This window comes from Bidens hawaiensis, unplaced genomic scaffold (assembly GCF_021521415.1).
Source record: "Bidens hawaiensis isolate Kalapana, Puna unplaced genomic scaffold, B.hawaiensis_p1.1 tig00006845_1, whole genome shotgun sequence".
NCBI lineage: Eukaryota > Viridiplantae > Streptophyta > Magnoliopsida > Asterales > Asteraceae > Bidens > Bidens hawaiensis.
The window spans coordinates 449,429-459,439 of record NW_027491467.1 but is presented as its reverse complement, the minus strand read 5'-3'; positions in this window follow the sequence as shown (position 1 = coordinate 459,439).

Here is a 10,011-nt window from a genome sequence, read left to right as displayed (position 1 = left end):
TTTTACTCAACCTCAACTAACTTTTTCTTGAGGTTATTTGTCTCGTACATGGCACAATTCAGTTGTTTATTCCTTGTTTTTGAAATGATGTTGGGATAATTGAAAGAAACGATAACTCCACTATATCATTTTCCAAAATATCTTAATGATGATAGATGATGAGGTTCTTAAGAGGCATCAATACTTTCTTGTTGTATATTCTTGAAATGGCTAGTACATACTTTGTGTACAGGTAGACCATGAGAATTCCTTTGATTCTCTCTCTCGGTCTAATTCTATTATGAATACGTTGAAAAATCATCTTTTAGATTTTTATCCACCAAGACTTTTCCTAATCTCATTACTGATTTTCTCTCACTTCCAGATTTACTGAAAGAATTACTCTGAGAGTTTGTGCTATCCTCTCTTGACATACACCTTAAAGATAAGTTTGATATTTTGATGAAAATCAAATATATCTTTTATTTATGTCGTATTTGTTAGTGCACGGTTTTGCGTCTTGAGTCTTTGTAATTATCGTTAACGTATTTGTTTTTTGTTTAATGTAATAAACAATTAATTTATTCTCTAGTTCTCTAAATGTAATATCTAGTTTGCTATAGTTGTGTAGCGAACTAAGACTTTAGGTTATTCCCTCTTGATTCGTTAGGGGATGTTAACGAATCAGGGGGTGATTCGTTAAGCTATTTGAGTTATTTATGTATGTAATGAAGTAGTGTCTTGTTCGCTAGGGAATGTTAGCGAACCAGACCTATCTTCTATTTATAGTGAACCTCTGTTCATGTTTAATTAAGTTTTGGGAAATATTTAACGAAACTCTGTCCAAACTCTCTCAATCTTCATCCTAATATATACAACTACTAATATATATATATATATACTGATTATATATAATATATATATAACACTTAATCATACGTAATTATGAGCTAGATCTATAATTAAGGTATTAATCTATTATATAAAGATCTGAGATCTGTTAATGTTATTGGATTGATAATACACCGGGTTCCAACATGTGGTATCAGAGCTTTCGGGGCTCAAATTACACTTGATTTGGTGTTTATTTAGAGTATTGGTTTGTTTATGTTCTGTTTGAGTAAATTTGGATCAATTTGAGGTGAATTGGTTGAATTATGGTAGGTTTGGATTGGGTTTGAGTTGATATGAGTATTGGTAAGGTATTGTGAGTTGGAATTGAGATTTGGATTGGTTTTGAGGCGATTCGGTATTGGTTTGGTTTGTGGCCAAAACAGGGTTCGTGTTTTGGCATAATTGAATTGATAGTCGGAGATAATTGGTTACGAGTTTGGTTGGATTAAATTCTCAATCAAGTTACGAGTGTTTTGGTAGTTTATTTGTGTGATTTGGTTTAGAATCGTGATAGTATTACAGATTTAAGGTTCTGGGTTAGTGTACATCATTTTCAGATTTCTGGATTTCTGGAAATCTTTTGTTGAAGATTTGAAGATTCAAAGATGAACATGATTCGCTATCATCTTTATGTTGATTCGCTATCATGTTCCCTTTGATTCGTTATAAACTTCAAGTGATTCGCTAGCCAATTCGCAACAATTTGTGATTCGTGTTATCTAATTCGTGGTTCGCGTTATCTAATTCGTTATTTGGATTAACTGACTCGTGTGGCACGCGTCCACTATGGGATTTGTGTTATAACAACCTTTGCCACATGGCATAAGGTGTCAGAGTTTGTTACAAACCGTTGTAACAACCTGATTCGTTATAGTTGATTCGCTAATCAGCTGTAGCTGGTTCGTTATCTATTTCGCTAAGTCTTTCTTAGTGATTCGCTACTGATTCGTTACTGAATACTTTCTAATTCGTTAAGTTTCTCTTATCAGTTCGCTAGCTAATTCGTTAGTCAATTCGTTAGTTTGACTTTCTGTTAAATTTGATTCGTTTGACTTTCTGATTCGCTAATTTTATTCGTTAAACTCAATCCTGATTCGCTATCAAATCAATCTTAGCTTTGTTAAGGTTTGATTCGTCAATCTACTGTTCACAATTCGCTACAACTGTTTACAGTTCGTTAATCTTATTCGCTGGTTGATTCGTTACACCCTTAAATTTTTGAAGTTTGTCAAAAATGGCTGGTATGTATGCATTAGCTTCTCAAAATATGTTGATGCAACAAATGTTTCAACTTGATACAGAGATAGGTTCACATTCGAAATGTCCAAGATTGATGAAGTTTAGTGACTTTGCCAAGTGGGAACCTCGATTTCGTGCTCATTTGGGGTCTGTTCACCCTGATTGCTCATATTGTCTAGATGAAGTTTATATGGCACCAATGATTGGTGATGATACTATTGAGTATACTCCTAAGGCTGTTTCTCAATACTCACAAGAAGAGAAGAAAGCTTTAGAAATCGAGATAACAGGTTTTTCCACTCTTACTATGGCATTACCCAAAAACATCTTTCATCAAGTGGGTAGTATCAAGAGATGTGCTTCTTTATTTCAACATCTGCGTATGAGAAGTATGGGGAACACAGCTAAGAGTAAGAAAGTGATGCTCAAGTTTCAGTTTCAAAACTTTAATCTATTGAAGGGAGAAACAGTTGAAGAGATGATTACACGATTTAATCATTAAATTGCTGAAATGGACAAGATGAAATTGGAAATTTCTGAGACTGATAAAATTGACATTATTAAGAGTGTGCTTCCAAGTTCTTACTCGACATTTCTAATGGTTTTGAAAGAGAATGACTATTTCTTGAATGAAAACTTGACTGCACTTGAATTTTTACAAAAGATTGAAGCCAGAGAATACGATCTTAAGTGTCAGATATCTTCCAAGGAAAGTCAAGATCCAGCTTTCTATGGTGGAAGTATGCCTCTTAGTTCAACGATCTCTCCAATAAATGCTTTTCTTACTCAGGCTGCAAGTGAAAAAGAATCAACAATGTTCAATGATCCTAAAGTATGTTTTTACTCTGCTGGTAATTCTGGATTGTCTGGTGGTTCTGGAAGTTCAACTACTACTAATCCATTTGCTTCACCATCTAGTGTGAATATGAAGGAAGTTGAGCAAAACTTTGCTTTTCTAATAGCTTTCATGTCTTCATATGAAAACTTAGTGAGTAGTAAGATTGCCACAAGTGATTTAACTCATGAGGACTATGATCAGATAGATCCAGATGATTTGGAAATCATGGATTTAAAGTGGAACTGGCTATGATTGTCCGTAAAGTGAAAAGATTCATGCAGAGAACTGGAAAAGATCTTCCAGCTTTAAACAAGAAATTGGGTTTGACAAGTTGAAAGTAAAATGCTATAATTGTCAAGAATTTGGGCATTTTGCAAAGGAGTGTGACAAACCAAAGAAAGAATACACTGGTTCTCGTGGTCAACATCAAAATTCTTCTACACCAGGAGGTAGTGATGCTGAAAAGAAACCATCTTCTTCTACAACACAAGCAATGTTGGCAGATGAAAATGATTGGTCACAACGGTTACTATGTAATGATGCTCAAGCAAATTTGGCTATGTTTGGGTTACATAAAGATTGTCAAGATGCAAGTGGAAGTGAGATGTCTTCTGATAATGATTCTGTATCTGATTCTGACGACTCTTGTGACAAGCCTCCAACAGTATTTGCTTGCATGGCCAAGACCAATGAGGTTAGTCATTCTATCTCTGCTACTTCATCTGTTAAAGTAACATGTGTTGACTGTGAATCTAACAAACCTAAGTTAGAAGCTTTGAAAAATCACAATGATAATCTTGTAAGAGAAATTGCTTCTCTGAAGTATACTTATCGACAATCTCTTGAATCTCAAATGAGATCTCGAGAAAAGATTGAAGCATTGTCGACAAGTAACCACGATCTCAAAGCTGAGTTATCTGTAAAAATGACGATTAATGATCAAAAGTTTCAAGAAATTCTGAAACATCGTTCAAAGATAACCGAACTTGAGAATGAGGTTCTTGAGCTGAATAACAAACTGGGAAAATTTAGAAATTCTTCTTTTCTTTTGAATGAAATTATCGAAGTATCTGGTAAACAAAAGGATTCAAAGAAAAGAATCGGTTTTGTTGAAATTCCGCCACCTTTTCACAATGATTACAAAATTAATCCTTTTGCTAGAAAAGAAGAGGATTTGATTGAAAAAGAATCTGTGATTTCTGAAAAATCTAAACCAGTTAAGACTGAAAAAGAAACTGTTAAGCCCCAAGTTGTTCCTCAAAAACCTCATGTTCAAAGTAACAAAGTCTTTGTTGAGAATGTCGACATGGTAATTATCGAGGACGTGTTAGAACCTGAGATAATACACAAGAATAAGAACATTCCTAGTTCTAATCATATTCTTTGCGAACCTCAAGAATTTGAGGAAGCTGTGTATGGTTCATTCAAGTCTCACATGAAAAAGGAAGAACCGGTGAAAACTAAATCAGTAAAGGCAAAGAAGTCAGATAAACCAAAGATTTCTGATGAGGACTTAATGCGATTTATTAATCCTCCTAGTTCTAACCCTTCATTGGTTAGAGTTTTTAAATTAAAGGGAATAGACACGATGTTCACAGAAAAAGATATTCCAATAAGTATCATTAAACCTGAACTTATTGAGAGTGTCTTTATCAATGAAACTTCACAGATTCAAGATCTTGAATGTCGATATGCTCAAGTGAAAACATCAGTTCCATCTGACCCATTGACTAAAGCAAATCAAGTTTTAAAACATGCTAATAAAATTCAATTTGTGAAGTCAACTAGGACAGATATGTTGAAAAGTTTCTCGAACTGTTCAAATTTAGATTTCTACTTGAAAAAGAAGTCTGAATTATCAGATGAGTTTGCTAAGAGCATGACAAAAAATGTGAGTCATCATCAAACTTCTGCGTCATTCGTTCCAACTACCTCTCCACATCATCGTGTCGACATGCGAAGCTGTTTTCTTTGCGGTCAACATGGTCATGTAGTGAGGAATTGTAGTCTGAAGAGCTATCAGAATCTTCATCCTTTTATCAAAGACCATTCTAAGCCGGTTCATTTGGTAAAAGAGATTCTGAAACGACCTGTGTTGTATGCTGATGATACTCATATTATGTTCTCTAATGTGAATCCTCGAAAGATGATTCATGTTAATGAGACTCATGGTCAAGTGAAACCCAAGTTTATTCCAACTGCACCGTTATGCAAGAATGAGAATTCAAATGTGGTCCAAGCAGGTTACTTAAGACGAAATTCTAGAAAGCCGGTAACTTATTCACAAGTGGCTGAACAACAGTTGAATTCTGTTAAAGTTAATGATCAAAAAGAAAACCAAAAGGTGCCCAAGACTGAGGCCTGGGCTGCCTTTTTGAACTAATCATCTTTATTTTGTGTGTAGGGTTCATCCAAGAATGTGTCTGGTGAAAACTGGATAATGGATAGTGGATGTTCTCGTCATATCACTGGGAATCTCGACCTATTAACCAACGTGAGAAATATTCAAGGGGGTTATGTGGCCTTTGCTGGGAATTCTGGGGGCATGATCACACAAGAGGGTGAAGTTTCAAATGGTCATATTACTTTTGAGAAAGTAAATTATTGTGATAAAGTGGATCATAACTTATTAAGTGTATTGCAGATTTGTGATAAAAAGTACACAACGATATTTACTGACAAAGAATGTCTTATCTTGAAACCGGGTTATGTTATTCCCGAGGACATGGTTGTCATGCGATCACCACGATCGAATGATATTTATGTCTTAAACATGAGCTCTAAGGTATCCACATTGATCGAAACATGTTTTGTCTCGAAAGAAACCGAGAAAGACTCGATTCTATGGCATCGTAGAATGGGTCACATACATGTTAGAAATATGAATTATTTGATGGATAATGATTTAGTGGAAGGTGTCTCGTTGAAGAATTTTAAATTATCCGATCACTGCGTTGCATGCAAAAAGGGCAAGCAGAAGAAGAAGACACATCCTACTAAATTATTGAATTCCATTAATACTCTTCTTGAACGACTTCATATGGATTTATTTGGTCCTGTGAATCGTGCGAGTATTTCGGGGGATTGGTATTGTCTTGTGGTGACTGATGATTATTCAAGATACTCATGGGTGTTATTTATGAGTTCGAAAGATCAAACACCGGTGTTGGTACAAAACCTTATCACCAAGATCGAATCACTCTACAAACAAAAGGTGAGGAGAATCCGTAGTGATAATGGTACTGAATTCAAAAACACTGTATTGGATTTCCTTTGTGTTCAAAAAGGAATTCATCGAGAATATAGTGCACCTTATGTACCTCAACAAAATGGTGTTGCCGAACGAAAGAATCGAACCTTGATTGAGGCTGCACGTACAATGCTCGCTGATTCTAAGCTTCCCGTCCAATTCTGGAATGAGGCGGTGAATACAGCTTGCTATACTCTTAATCGGGTTCTAACCGTTAAAAGACTCAAAAAGACAAGTTATGAGTTATTGAATAATCGAAAACCTAACTTAAAGTACCTGGAACCTTTTGGGTGTCCGTGTACTATGTTGAAGAAGGATGCGGGTAAATTTGAAGAAAAAGCTATCGAAGGGTATTTCTTGGGATATGCATCTCCAAAGAAAAGGGTATGCAACTTTACATCTGGTTGCGTTGAAGAATGGTACCATGTGGACTGTCAAAAGTACACAACTCATCCTCAAGGGAAAGGTCCCGACTGGATGTTTGACTATGATAGTTTATTTAATTCATTTATTCCATCAACTGAACACATAGACGAAGACCTGGTTCGAGCATACTTTGAAGAAAATTTGGCAATTCTAAGATTTTCAAGTTCTAATGATGTTGAAGCTTAACCTGATGCTACAATTGAAGAAACATATATTGCTTCTCCAGTTACTGCTGATAATTTATCTTCTTCTTCTGATGATGATCAAGCTGAAGATCAAGTTATTGACCTTGACAGTGATAATGTTTCATCTCCTGAACTTGGAGAACATTACACTAACTTATTTGATAATTTTTTTGTTCCTGAGAATCCCACTCTTCGGATTCATGGATATCATCCACAGGAAACATCATTGGAGAACTTGACGTGGGCGTTCGTACACGTCATCAAGTTGTTTCGTCAAGTGATAATAATGTATTGTGTGCTTATACCGATTTACATTCATCGGGAATTGTAAATCTTGCAAAATTCACTTGCTTTCTATCTCAAGTTGAGCCAACGACGGCTCGTAAGGCACTTGAAGATCCTTCTTGGGTAGAAGCTATGCAAGAAGAATTACAGCAATTTGCACGTTTGGGTGTTTGGGATTTAATAGACAAGCCTGCTAGAGTCAAGAAAGCGATTCCGACTAAGTGGGTATTTAAGTGTAAGAAAGACGATCAAGAGGTGATTGTCAGAAACAAAGCACGTCTAGTGGTGCAAGGTTTTCATCAGCAAGAGGGTATTGATTACACAGAGGTCTATGCTCCAGTTGCAAGATTAGAGTCGATTCGAATCTTCCTAGCATATGCGGCTTATAAGAATATCAAGGTCTATCAAATGGATGTTAAAAGTGCTTTTCTCAATGGTGAACTACACGAGGAAGTGTTTGTTTTACAGCCTCCTGGTTTTGAAGATCCTGATTATCGGGACCGAGTTTACCGATTAAACAAGGCCCTATATGGTCTACATCAAGCCCCGAGAGCTTGGTATGGCACGCTTGCCGACCATCTGACTGATAATGGCTTCAAATGAGGAACTGTCGACTGCACTTTATTTCATAAAACTGTTGGTGACGATCTTCTCCTAGTTCAGATTTATGTCGACGACATTATCTTTGGGTCAACAAACGACACGTTGTGTAAGGAGTTCAAGAAGTCCATGCAAACAAAGTTCGAGATGAGTTCGATGGGAGAGATGAATTTATTTTTTGGGTTGCAGGTTCACCAGTCTGTTAAAGAAATCTTTATTCACCAGACCAAGTATGTGAACGACGTCTTGAGCCGATTCAAGATAACTGCCGGAAAAATCTCTTCTACTCCTCTTCCAGTGGGTCACAATTTATCACCGGATGAATTGGAAGATACCGTTGATCCTATCCTCTATCGTGCCATGATCGGTTCTTTAATGTATCTAACGGCTTCTCGCCCTGACATTATGTTTGCTGTTTTTCTTTGTGCTAGGTTTCAAGCAAGTCCACGAGTGACTCATCTAGCTGCGGTTAAGAGAATTCTTCAGTATTTAAGGGGAAATCCAGACATCGGGTTGTGGTACCCCAAGGATGATACTTTTGATCTTACTTCTTATTGAGACTCGGACTATGGAGGTTGCAAGATCAACTTCAAATCAACGACTGCAGGATGTCAATTTTTAGGAAACCGGCTTGTTTCCTGGCAGTGTAAGAAGCAGACAACGGTCTCTACTTCAACCGCCGAAGCTGAGTATGTTGCAGCCTCGAGTTGCTGTTCCCAGGTTTTGTGGATACAACAACATGTCCGCGACTACGGTTTGAAGTTTCTTACTACTCCTATTCTGATTGATAATTCTGCTGCAATTTCAATCACAAAGAATCCCGTACAACATTTGAAAACAAAATGTATCGAAATTCGATATCATTTTATACGGGATTGCTTTGAGAAGAAGTTGATTGACCTTGAGAAAGAACATACTGACTTTCAGAAAGCCGATCTGTTTACCAATGCTTTTGACAAAACGCGTTTTCATTTTTTGCTTGGTTTAATCGGATTGAAGACCCTCGCTGATATCCTTAAACAAGGATGACTATCTTTATTTTATGTCATTTTTCTTTTAAAATTTATTTTGGTTTTAGGGGGTGAAAATCTAGAAAATACAAAAAGATTGTGTTTTTCGTTTGTATAGATAAAATCCAAAAACATTAAAAATTTCTAAAAATATAAAAAGATTGCTTTAGTTTCTTTAATGTTTTCGTTTAAAATATTTTGAAAAACCAAAAACATTTTAAAATTTGAAAATCCAAAAAGAATGTATTTTCAGTTTGTACAGAAAAATCCGAAAATCCAAAAAGAATGTGAAGTTTATTTTGTTTATAAGAAAATTGAAAAAGACAAAAATACTGTTTTTTTAAAGTATGTATAGAGAAAAACCAAAAAGATTTATGCATGCGTTTGCTGAAAATTATGTCAATTATCTATATTTGAAGGGCATGTACGTATATATGTTTGGTCCTGACATTTACATGTAAATAATCAGGTTAGCCATTTACCTGATAATGGAAAATAGTTGGGTCGTTCGCTATGCGTTTTTAGATTATTTTCACGCTGAAAATTATGTCGGTTATTTAAGTTTGTGAAGCATGCTTTCATGTCTTGGTCCTATTATTCACTTGTTGAATTGATAGAACAACCATTTATTTATAGACTTAAGTTAACTGGGGCGATTAAATTTATCTTTATTTTGTTTTTATGCTCCTCAAAATTTTGAGTTTATGAAGCAAAAAGAGAAAATGATAGTACATTGATTATGTTGACCCCAAGTCCAGCAAAAAGTAAGCTTAAAAGACTGTGTGTTTAATTGCATTGGTGCATTCGTAGGTCTTAAAACAACCAAGTAGAGTAAAGTATGTTATATAAACATAAAGAAACGCCAAATTGAAAGGGGTGTTAGTCTCTAGAAAAAGTCTCGGTGAGGATAGCAGAAATGTAATAACCTGTCATACTCAAGCCTTATACTTGTTTGATCAACCAAAAATAAAATAAAGCAAATAACAAGCTTTGAGGTTCTGGACACTGTGAGTCTTTATGCGGCTTAATCATCTGGGTATTCATATGCATGAATATTTCATTCGCTTTTAGAGAAAACCCAAAGTCATTAAACTTGATCACTGCTGTACCTCGTACAAATCCAAGTTACTGACTTGATCAAAATCCGCTGTTAGTCAAACATTGTTCCTCCCTTGCGTGCGTCTTAATACCATTTAGAAACGGACCCCAGGGGATACACTGTATGTAAGCCAACAGATGGACTCGTGCATATTCACTCATAGTAACAGAAAATCATTGCATTGCTCATAAATTTTTTTTTATTAA